The sequence below is a fragment of the Cynocephalus volans genome, chromosome 17, assembly GCF_027409185.1.
Source record: "Cynocephalus volans isolate mCynVol1 chromosome 17, mCynVol1.pri, whole genome shotgun sequence".
Taxonomy (NCBI): Eukaryota; Metazoa; Chordata; class Mammalia; order Dermoptera; family Cynocephalidae; genus Cynocephalus; species Cynocephalus volans.
The window spans coordinates 35,290,538-35,302,743 of NC_084476.1; the positions used below are offsets into that span (position 1 = coordinate 35,290,538).

Genomic DNA, 12,206 nt, shown 5'->3' on the forward strand with positions numbered 1-12,206 from the left:
CAGAGAGGGCTGCACCACTTCTGGGGCCTTCGTGTCCAAGGCCAGCACACCAAGACCACAGGGCGTCATGGCAGTACCCTGCGTGTGTCCAAGAAGAAATAATCTGTAGGCCTTGTCTGTTAATAAAGAGTTTCTATACGTGTCTCCCCCATAAAAATATACATTCCCCTGGGTCAGAATGATCCAATAAATATCCGGCACAGGCCGTCCACGAACACGCGCGGGTCCAGGTGACAGGCGATGGTGGCGCTGGGCAGGTCCTGCAGGTCCACCTCCTCCATCTCACAGTCGATGAAGCTCCAATCGCCGCTGCTCTCGTCCGCCTCGGCCCCAGGAGAGGGGCGCGAAGGGCCGCCGCGTCACCCCGGGCCGCGCTCGCGCCTCGGCCGCCTCCGCAGCTGCCCCGAGCCGGGCCGGGCCTCACGGTCCTCCATCCCCGCGCTCGTGCCCGCGCGCCCCCGTGCGCCTCCGCAGACTGCGCTGGGCTCGCGCGCCCAAGCCTGGCGCTCCCCGTCCGCGCCGCTGCCGCCGGCTCCGCGGTTAACCCGCTCCTGCTCGCACGGCTGTCGGCGGCGGACGGTCACCACGGCTCCCGGAGACGCTTTAACCTTCTCTTCTAAAAGTAAGATTTTTACCTTCTCTTTAATCTTAATCAGGGACTACTTATGGTTGTTACCTTACCCTTGGAGTGAAATAATCTAAACAGTTAAACCATTTTCCTTTTATTAACACAGTATTAGGAATTAGGTTTCCCCCAGTAGCCATTAACATTCCCAGTATCCCACCTTCCAGAATAATGGAGTGGATGATATAATGCAATCAACTGTGTTAATAAATTGATATTTTTCTCCAAGGAAATGGTTCTCATCGTTTGAAATGTAAAGCTTCTCAAGAAAGCCTTAGAGTCACAGCAAGAAGACTCCATGGGTTAGTGAAGTTCATGGTTTCCTTATTGAAACTCCCCAATTGCCCCAATGTTATTACCCTATAAAAATATCAGTGCAAACGTGGCATCCTTTTGCATTCATATGCTCTTTTCCTTTTGTATTCAAGCGTTCAGCCGATAATTATTTACTAGGGATCCACTGCGTACCAAGCAAAGTAACTAGTACCCAAAGATAAAAGAAATAAGGTACAGTGCCAAAGTAATACTAGTGAGTGTTATAACAGAAGAGTCCATACAGGAAAAGGAGAGGGCTGAGGTTTCACAGAGCAAGTGGCATTGGTCCTGAACAAGTAGGAGTTAGGGGAGAGGTTGAAAAAGGGAGCCTGGAGTGAGTGGGAGGACAAATAGTGAGCCCAACTTCACACTGAGGGAACAGGGAGACACAGAATTATGAAGAAAAGCATGACCTTTTAAAGAATGTGAGTAGTTTGTGGGAGGATTGAAAGGTGTACAGGGTATTTTGAAGAGTAAGTCAAGAAAGACAAAGGAAGGTTGGAACCAGGTTTGAGGTTACTTAGGGTGGATTGAGAACAGAGCCAAAGATGGGAACCCCGGGGGACCTATGACAGGGTAACTAACAGGTGGGTGGGGCAGGAGCCTCACTATTTCAAGGAGACCTGAGAAGCTGCACCCAGAAAGGAAGGAGGCTATGGAAAAACTTAGGAAAGCGACAGTTCAGAAGCTAATGGAGGAAAGAAATTTAAAGGATTGTGAAGTGCCAGTGAGAGGTTAAATAAGGGGGACATTGAAAAGTGTCCTTGGGATCTGAATATTGCCCCCAAATGGCAGTGCTGGAGGTAACATCCAGATGCACGAGATTGAGCCAGATGCACCAGATGCTGTGAGGACTTCAAGCCAGAGAGTGTGGACTCATCTATCAAGGAAGAAAATTTATAAGTGGCCATCCAGGGTAAGGGCTAACACCTGTAACCAGGAAATAGCAAGGGTGCTCTTGGGGAGATTGAACACATGTTTGTGGCTGAGTGAGAAACACGCAAAGGTGATCAGACTGATAGAGAACTTAATCTGAAGACCCTGACTGTTGGCCTTGTACTGTATTCTTATGCTCATGAGCTTTGTGCACATTTCAGTTTAGAATTTATATCAACAGTGAGGTCTCTGATTCTTATCAAGTGCAGTCTCTGACCGCTGTTCCCATAGCTCACAGTTCTAGAAACGACATAATGAAACCCTTTATCATTATTGCTTAAGGGAAAATTGCATTTGATTTATGGGTTTTTAAAAAGTCGGGTGAGGCAAGAGTACCTGTAGACACGAAGGCCAAAGCAGATACTATTTTAGATACATCCTGTAATGAGGGACCCTGTCATTTGAAGTAGGATTGAATTTTTTCTCTGCCTGTAAAGTCTTTGAACATATGTTTTCCGCTACTGTTTTTCAGAATCATTTGCTGTTTCAAATAGAGAACTGTGCGATGATGAGAAAGAGTTCATACATTTTCCAGTATGTGAGGGGACCTCTCAACCTGAACCCTCATGTTCAGCTGTCAGAATAACAGCCAGTAAAAACTACAGGAGCAAAACCTCTCAGGAAGGTGCTTTTAAAAAGATGCATGAGGCTCTTGGATTGGAAGAATCAACATAGTGAAAATGTCCATACTACCCAAAGTGATATACAAATTCAATGCAATCCCCATCAAAATTCCAAAGACATTTTTCTCAGAAATGGAAAAAACTATTCAGACATTTATATGGAACAATAAAAGACCACGAATAGCCAAAGCAATGCTCAGCCAAAAAAATAAAGCTGGAGGCATAACACTACCTGACTTTAAGCTATACTACAAAGCTATAATAACCAAAACAGTATGGTACTGGCATAAAAACAGACACACTGACCAATGGAATAGAATAGAGAATCCAGAAATCAACCCTCACACTTACTGCCATCTGATCTTTGACAAAGGCACCAAGCCTATTCACTGGGGAAGGGACTGCCTCTTCAGCAAGTGGTGCTGGGATAACTGGATATCGTTATGCAGGAGAATGAAACTAGATCCATACCTCTCACCATATACTAAAATCAACTCAAAATGGATTAAGGATTTAAATATACACCCTGAGACAATAAAACTTCTTAAAGAAAACATAGGGGAAACACTTCAGGAAATAGGACTGGGCACAGACTTCATGAATACGACCCCAAAAGCACGGGCAACCAAAGGAAAAATAAACAAATGGGATTATATCAAACTAAAAAGCTTCTGCACAGCAAAAGAAACAATTAAAAGAGTTAAAAGACAACCAACAGAGTGGGAGAAAATATTTGCAAAATATACATCTGACAAAGGATTAATATCCAGAATATATAAGGAACTCAAACAACTTTACAAGAAGAAAACAAGCAACCCAATTAAAAAATGGGCAAAAGAGCTAAGTAGGCATTTCTCTAAGGAAGATATCCAAATGGCCAACAGACATATGAAAAAATGCTCAACATCACTCAGCATCCGGGAAATGCAAATCAAAACCACATTGAGATACCATCTAACCCCAGTTAGGATGGCTAAAATCCAAAAGACTATGAACGATAAATGCTGGCGAGGCTGCGGAGAAAAAGGAACTCTCATACATTGTTGGTGGGACTGCAAAATGGTGCAGCCTCTATGGAAAATGGTATGGAGGTTCCTTAAACAATTGCAAATAGATCTACCATACGACCCAGCCATCCCACTGTTGGGAATATACCCAGAGGAATGGAAATCATCAAGTCGAAGGTATACCTGTTCCCCAATGTTCATCGCAGCACTCTTTACAATAGCCAAGAGTTGGAACCAGCCCAAATGCCCATCATCAGATGAGTGGATACGGAAAATGTGGTACATCTACACAATGGAATACTACTCAGCTATAAAAACGAATGAAATACTGCCATTTGCAACAACATGGATGGACCTCGTGAGAATTATATTAAGTGAAACAAGTCAAGCACAGAAAGAGAAATACCACATGTTCTCACTTATTGGTGGGAGCTAAAAATTAATATATAAATTCACACACACACATACACACATACACACACAATCCGGGGGGGGGGGGAAGAAGATATAACAACCACAATTATTTGAAGTTGATACAACAAACAAACAGAAAGGACATGGTTGGGGGGGAGGGGGGGAGGGAGAAGGGAGGGAGGTTTTGGTGATGGGGAGCATTAATCAGCTACAATGTATATCGACAAAATAAAATAAAAAAAAAATAAAAATAAAAAATAAAAAAAAAAAAAAAAAAAAAAAAAAAAAAAAGATGCATGAGGAAGAACACCATCAACAATGTCCATCTTACAACTGCAACTGATACAAATGAATGAGGTGCATGTGGTGACTCGTAAAATAAGAATTTATAACTATTTCCCTAATTGGCTATGTATTTTTTTCACAAATCTGCTCACGATAGTTTGCCAAACACTTCAGGGAGAGGAGTTATTTGTCTTTCAAAGCAGTTAGGTAATATGGCAATGACTAGAAAATGGATTACTGTAAATCAGCTTACTTTTTCAAGTAAAATTAACTTTATCTAGATTAAGAAGTCATTCAGTACTTGCCTCTTTACCTCACCTATCTCTCCAGTAGACAGTTAGTCGGCAGGGACTGTGTCACCAAGACCTAACACAAAAGCCTATTATTGAATTATTAAGTATTATGAAATATTGGGGGTTTAATCAATGTTCACTGAAGAAAAGAATAAGCAAGTTTATCTATCCAGGTAATTTGAAACTACTCAGAAAATCTCTGCATTTCTCCTCCTGTACTTGAGGTATTCAGGGGAAAGATTACAGAGGACTAACTAAGAAACATATCTAATCTCTAGAGGAAGACCTTGCTTAAGGCTCTAGATGAGGAGAGTTTGGGGTCAGTGCCGGTGGTTTGGGGAAGATTTGTCCTGTATCCTGAGGATGAAAAAGGCTCTCAGGCCTTGACTATGAAGACCCAGATGCACAGATGAGTATTTTCACTTGGCCATGGGCATGATTACTTATATTTTCCAAATTCCAAATTTAGGACTTATAACCTGAAAAGGAATTTTTCCCTTGATATGTGGATTTATTTATATTAACATTTGTAATAATATAAGACTTATGTGTATCTATTTGTAGGTTGTTTATTCATTACAAGACATAAAAAATATGGTTGGAAAATTTTCTTTACTCTATTGTGAGTCTACTTGCATTTTTAAAAAAGGTTACGTTATAGAAATTTTCTCATACAAAAACAGAGAGTGAATCCCTATATTCCTGTCCTCCAGTTTCAACAGTTATTAGCTCATGAACAATCTTATTTTTTCTCTAAGCTACTGTTAAGGACTGAATATTTGTGTTTTCCCTCCCCCCAAATTCATATGTTGAAGCCCTAATCCCCAATGTGGTGGTATTAGGAGGTGGGGTCTTTGGGAGGTAATTAGGTTCTGATGAGGTCTTGACGGTGGGACCTTCATGATGGGATCACAGTGTTCTTATAATGAGAGAAGAGACTAGAACTCTCTCTCTCTCTCTCTCTCTCTCTCTCTCTCTCTCTCTCTCTCTCTCAACCAGGGGAGGATACAGCAAGAAGGTGGCTGTCTGTAAACAGAAAGTGGGCCCTCACCAGACACTGAATATGCCAGTACTTGGATCTTGAACTTCCCAGCCTCCAGAATTGTGAGAAATAAATGTTTCTTGTTTAAGGCACCCAGTCTATGGAATTTTGTTATAGCAGCCTGAACTAAGACACCCACCCATTCCAACTTCTCCTCAGGGATATTCGAAGCAAATCCCAAACCATCATTTCATATCATCATTTCATCCATAAGTATTTCAGCATGTATCTCTAAAAGAAAGAAAGGAACTCTTTTAAAAAAATAATTATAATGCCTTTATCATTATCCATGATTCCTTAATATTGTCAAATATCCATTGTTCATACTTCCCTTACTGCCACATATATACATACACATAATCATATATATATGATTATATGCAAGTATATGAATGTATTCATATATACACACATATATGTACTGACAAAGACTCTCTCCATTGACCAGAATGTTAGTCAGACTCCTGAGACTTCTCTGTCTAGGCCCAGGCTTCCATCTCTGTCCCAGTAGAATCCAGTTTTAGCAAGAATCCTGTTAAGTCAGTTTAGTGAAAATCCCCCACTCTTAGTATCTGTTCATCCTTGATATCTTATTACCCTGGCTTGCCTTCAGCAATGATTCTAGAAAGTCTGTTTAGTCCCAAATCCCTTATCCTTGGTGTTTCCTCTTAGTAATTTTCTATCCGCTGACCCCCACGCTGCTCCTTGGTTATAAATCTGCACATGTCCTTGTTGGAATCAGGGTTGAGTCCAATCCCTCCCCCCTATGCAAGACCCTTTTGTAGTGGTCCTATTGCCACAGCCATCCCTTGAATCAAGTCTGCCTTACCACCTTTAACAAGTATCATGAGTAATGTTTTCCTTATATATATGTATTATATGCTTGTATATACATTCGTTCCTCAGCATCTGTGCGGGATTGGTTCTAGGACCTCTCTCAGATACCAAAACTTGCTGATGCTCAAGTCCCTTATATAAAATAGCATATTGTTTAAGATCATTCTTAAGGTCATTCCTTTGCTTCCTTCTCATTCCTGCTTAACCTTCTTAGAGCAAATGTAAAGGGAATATAGGTTTCAGGGAGTTAGTGACTTATTATGCACGTGGCATCAGTGGTCTGCCCCCGGCCTCATGAGTCACAAGACACCTGGTGAATGATATTATTACCTTGTTTCTCTTAAGACACCTCCTTGTAAAAATGTTAGTAAAAGGGACTTTGCTATACAGACATTGTCTGACTCAGAGAGAGAGAGCTCACATCTGCTGACCTCCGATTCTTCACTGCATCCAGCATTCTTGTCTGTAAATCATGTTGATTAATAAATATCTTTGCATATCTCCAAATGGACCGGCCTGCCTCTTTTTTTACTCTCAGTGTACCTTTTCAATTTGGAGGGCATTATACTTTAATACCCTCATCACGCAAATGTGTTTGTATTTCATGCTTTATATGAAGTGTTAATGGTAACAAGTGAATTAGGAATGTATCTACTATAAATACAGGAAGGAAATTCAAGGCTTGTTATTTTATTTTATAGAATACATGAAAGTAAGAAAAAGCAACTGCTCATATATGAGAAAATAAAAAATTAATCTGCACAATTTCAAAACCATGAAGAACTATTAAACTCCTTGGTAAGCGTCATGTTTATCTTTTGTTTTGAGGAACTAATGGTAATCATAGAGAAAGTGTACGTGTGCATGTGTAATTTATGTTCTAAAACTTTTGAAGTAATGTTTTAAAGAAGTAAATTTTTCTGACTATAAATATAATATGCTAGTTGCAAAATGCTGCTCTCAGGGATAGTATTTTAGAAATAATGCTTCAGGCCGTGCAATTGCCATTTTGTAATTTGAAAGTTTTCTTTAGTTGACTATAATACGGGAGGTTGTCTTATTTCTTTCCCTGAAAATCTAGGGGTTTTGAACTCTGGGTTCAGAATCTAGTGTTACAGTTCACTAGATATGTATGTCCTTGTGCCTTAGTTTCCTCAGGGCTGATATTCAACTGGGAGGCACTAGGACAGCCATTTCAGTAGCTTAAAGCTGGACTCTGTGCAGATTGTTGTAGGGCTGTATCAGCTGTTAAACCTTTGTGTCCCATCATGGGGTTATGGATATCAACCTGGTAGTGGGAGCTTCTGAGTCATTGTGAGTTCAAGGATACCTATCTGAATCCCAATAGTGCCGTTTATTCACTCTCCAGCTGCAGAAATTGTCAATTTTTTCCTGCCTAGTAGAATTAGTGAGATGGGTAAAATGACACCCAGGTGAGAGAAAACATTTGCAGAGACTATGAATATGTGTAGGATCTGCAAGGTGGCAATTTAACCTTGGTGATGATTATATGACTTTTCAAAAAGATTTGTGCTTTGTTTGATACGTGGTTTGTTTGCTTTATAGCTTTTTAGAAAACAAAATTGGGAAGTTTACTGGTTAAGACAAATCTTCAGAACTTTATAATGGAACTTATAAGTGTGCTATTGTTTCAAGTTTTGGTAAATGGTGAAGTATGAATTTAAAAACCAGTGTTTGTTGTAAAAACTGGTGAAATCCAAACACGATTTGCACCTGAGTTAATAGTATCGTGCCAAGTACAGTTTTCTGGTTTTGACAATGTATCATGTTTATGTTAGATGTTATCATTAGGAGAAGCTGAGTTTAGGTTACAGGGGAACTTTCTGTACTACTTGTGCAAATTCTTATAACTCAATCTATTTCAAAATAAAATGTTAGAAAAACCAACCAAATGTTCAACACAAAGGTATTAAATATTACTTTATCTTACATTTTGGTAACCAGCCTTTTAATCATCTCTTCATGCTATCTACACACCCCTCATTTCTTCTGGTCCTTCCAGGCAGCTAATAACTTTGCAATCTGTTATCTTTCACCCATTTTTCCATGTTTATATGACCACGTACAAATAAACACATATACTGTTGTTTATATTTTTGGTTTATTTCATAACATAGTGATTATATATACTTCCCTGCAGATTGTTTTTCTTACCTGGAAATAGTTTGTGAAAAATCTCTTCAAGTTAAATGATATAGATGGAACTCAGTCCTTTTAATGGCTGCATTAAACTGTGTCAATGTAGCACAGTTTATTTAATCGTTCCCCTATTGATTAGTACAAATTTTCTTCCCAATGTTTCACTATTTGAGTAATGTTGTAACAAGTATCTTGTAACTATACGCTTTAGACTCATGCTTTTATATATACATGGGATAAATTCTCAAGGGATGGGATTACTAGATTGAAAGAATATGAATTAAATTTTTTTAGGTATTTCCAGACTTCTTTCCAATGTGTCCTCATTATTTGACATTTCCAACAGTGAAGTAGAACACACTTTTCTCTGCATTCCTACCAATAGTGGGTGTTGTATCAAATCCATGCTTTGTAGATTTGATGAGAAGTTATGTCCCATTGTCATATTAGTTTGTTTCCCTGACAATCAGTGAACTTCAGCAGTCTTGAAATGTTTATTGATCATTTGAATTTTTTCTGAATTGCTATTCACAACTTTTCTCCTTTTTTTCTATTGGACTATTTTTGTCGTTTTCTTGAAAATTTTCAAGAGCTCTTTGTATATTCTATATATTCATCATTTATCTATCGTATGTGTTACAAACATTTCCCCAAGCTACTTTTTGCCTTTGGTCAATGTTTATGATATCTTTTCTATGCCATGTTTAAGGGTACTTCAAAAAATTCGTGGATGCCTGATACACAACTGAAATATCAACCAAATCTTTGTAGCAATCCGAGTGTGAATTATACTTGTATGACTTTTTCTTACTATAAATTTTTGAGCTTCAGGTGTTTTACCCCCATAATGAACTGAATGTTTATGTTCCCCCTCAAAAACCTGCACATTAAAATCCCAACCCTCAAGGTGATATTAGGTGGTATTAGGAAGCCTTTGAGAGGTAATTAAGTATTGAAGGTGGAACCCTCATGAATGGGATAAGTGCTCTTCTAAAAGAGGCCCCAGAAATCTGCCTCACCTTTTCCACCATGTGAGGAAGCAGCAAGAGGTAACATCTATGAATCACGAAAAAGGCCTCACCAGACTCCCAACATCTTGATCTTGGACTTCCCAGCCTTCAGAATTCTGAGAAATAAATTTGCGTTGTTTATGAGGAAAAGAAAAGTTTATGGAAAAATTGAATTAAAAGATAATACAAATCCTTCCAGGAACTTTTTGAAGACTCTTCATATAGCTCCTAGGTTTCTTGTCTTTTTAAAGAAAGTCTCTCCTAAATTAATGCTTTTATTATTTTAATTAATTGTTTTAAACTTTTATAGTCTTGAAGTGCTGATTATTAAGCTGTGATCTCTCAGCTTCAAACCCATCCTTCTATATTCTGCTTTGTGATGCTGGGCCTGGGACTCTGCAAACTACTTTTCTACTTTGCCAGCTGGCTCCCTGCTGGGCTCTGCCAATGGGAGGCAGGAGAGGGAGACTGGAAGGGAAGGAGGAAGAAGGGACTTGATGTTTTCTGTTTGTTTCTTGTTCCTTTCATCACTGTAGTCAACATCACTGTAATAATGGGTCTTCAACCAGTTGCAACTTTGTTCTGAAGCAGCAATTGTTTCCATTTTGCAGTTTTTCCAACTCTTGCAGAAGCAGCCCCATTGACCCACTTTGGAGATGCCAGCCAGTTAGCACCCAACCTGTCTGCCCCTCCAGAGGTTGGACCTCCAGCTCAGTGGCGCCATCTCCAACCTCCTATATTTTAATAATCCCCACTCCTTGCCTTTGTTTCCCCAGACCTATGGGTAGTAACTGGTAGTAACTGACTCTTGCAGTTATTCCCCTGTGATATATCAGTATCCCCTTTCTGCCTTTTTATTCTTGAGTACCCAATTAACAATTCTTTATATTAAATTCTCTCTGTTAAAATATCTGGCATGGTTTCTGTTTCCTGCCTTGACCTTGAGTGTTACTGTTGAATTCGTCAATCTTTTCCTTAGAATTTAAGCAAGTTGTGACATACTTTTATGTAGGAATTTCACAGAGGCCAGTTTCCCCCTCTTTAAATGGCTAATCACCCTAACAGCATTTAATATCTAATCATCTTTTCCCTACTGATTTTGCTTAAAAGACCTTTTGATACATGAAACTTTAAAATTTTTGTGTAGGCAAACTTATCAATTCATCTTTCATGATTTTTTTTCCCTTTGCTCTTACACCTTGAAAAGTCCTTTCTACCCAGACGTTAGACATATAATCATGTCTATTTTCTTTTGGTGCTCTTGTGCTATACCATACTGCGTCATTTAGGACAGTGGTTTTCAAACTTTTAAAAATTTGAACCTATTGTTAGGATGTATTTTGCTTTGTCAATGAGCATACATTTACACGTTTATATAAAATTGAAACAAAAATTTCACAAAACAATATTTCTTGCAAAGATTTTAACTACTTACAGAAGATCCCTCAAATTTCACAGCTCCTTTACAGTTCTGGCCAGAAAGATAAGCAGAAATGCTGTCTGAGACTTTCAAGAAGTTTCCTTAAATGGAATGGCCGTGCCCTTCTCCTTCCTTTTCTTTTACTTGCTGACCGAGATGTGGGTGTGATGACTGGAGCTAGAACAGCTATGTTGAAGAATGAGGTGACCTTAAGAATGGAACAACAAGACAGAAGCAGCCTGAGTATTTGAGGAATTTCTGAAGCAGAGCCACTGATGTCATATCTCGACTTTAATGTGAGAAATTAAGTTGTTATTTTGTGTTTTGCTGTTACTCCCAGACAGACTTAATTCTTACAAATACATATTTTGCAGAGTTTATGTCAATTTATACTTCCACCAACTATATATGAGAGTGCTGTTTCTCCACAGCTTCACCAACAGATATATTGTCAAACTTCTGAATTTCGATAATCTTAAAGATGGGAAAAAATAGTTTACTTTTAATTTGCATTTCTCTTGTTATGAATCAGATTGAACATCTTTTAGTATGTAGGAGTGTCATTTATATTTCTTTTTCTGTAAGCTGTCAGGAAGCAAATATTTTTGTCGATCTTTTTTTGTTTCTAGTAATTCTTTATATATTCGGAAAATTAATTCTTTTTTTTTTTTTTTTTTTTTTTTTGTCTTTTTCGTGACCAGCACTCAGCCAGTGAGCGCACTGGTCATTCCTATATGGGATCCGAACCCGCGGCGGGAGAGTCGCCGCGCTCCCAGCGCAGCACTCTACCAAGTGCGCCACGGGCTCGGCCCGGAAAATTAATTCTTTATGTTATATGAGCTGCAAATTTTTTTTTCCAAGTTTGTCATTTTTCTTTCGACTTCACTTTTTCTTGGTCATGCAGAAAATATTTAAAAGTTTTGGCAAAAGCCTATAACCAAATTTTTGAAACACTTTCCCCCTGGCACTTAGATTTAAATCCTAGTAGAAGTCCAGAGTCATACAATAATTCACCCAATTTGTTGTCTGGGACTTTTATTGATTTGTTTTTTAAATATACATCTCTGAATTTAATATGTGAAGTATAGATCCAACTTTACCTTTTTCCAAATGGCTCCCTATTCGTTTAAACCATTTAGCATTGTGCCACTGATATGAGATGTTGCCTTACAAAGTTCTTGTATTTATTTAGGTTTATTTCTGGACTTTGTATTTTGTTTTGTATTGGTTTTTCTATTC

The 12,206-nt window shown here is 38.8% G+C and overlaps 2 long non-coding RNA genes across 3 annotated transcripts; both read left to right on the forward strand.

Moving 5' to 3' along the window:
- The first annotated feature begins 568 nt into the window (after positions 1–568).
- On the forward strand, positions 569–2,519 carry LOC134366119 (uncharacterized). 2 transcript variants are annotated; one of them, XR_010022246.1, is made up of 4 exons: positions 569–622; positions 855–927; positions 1,736–1,856; positions 2,349–2,519. It is a non-coding gene; the product is annotated as an uncharacterized LOC134366119 (long non-coding RNA). The 2 variants fall into 2 exon arrangements; XR_010022245.1 differs by lacking the exon at positions 569–622 and having other exon boundaries at positions 631–927.
- Positions 2,520–4,206: 1,687 nt separating this feature from the next.
- LOC134366195 (uncharacterized) lies at positions 4,207–5,632 on the forward strand. The gene is made up of 2 exons (XR_010022251.1): positions 4,207–4,277; positions 5,498–5,632. It is a non-coding gene; the product is annotated as an uncharacterized LOC134366195 (long non-coding RNA).
- The last annotated feature ends 6,574 nt before the right edge of the window (positions 5,633–12,206 follow it).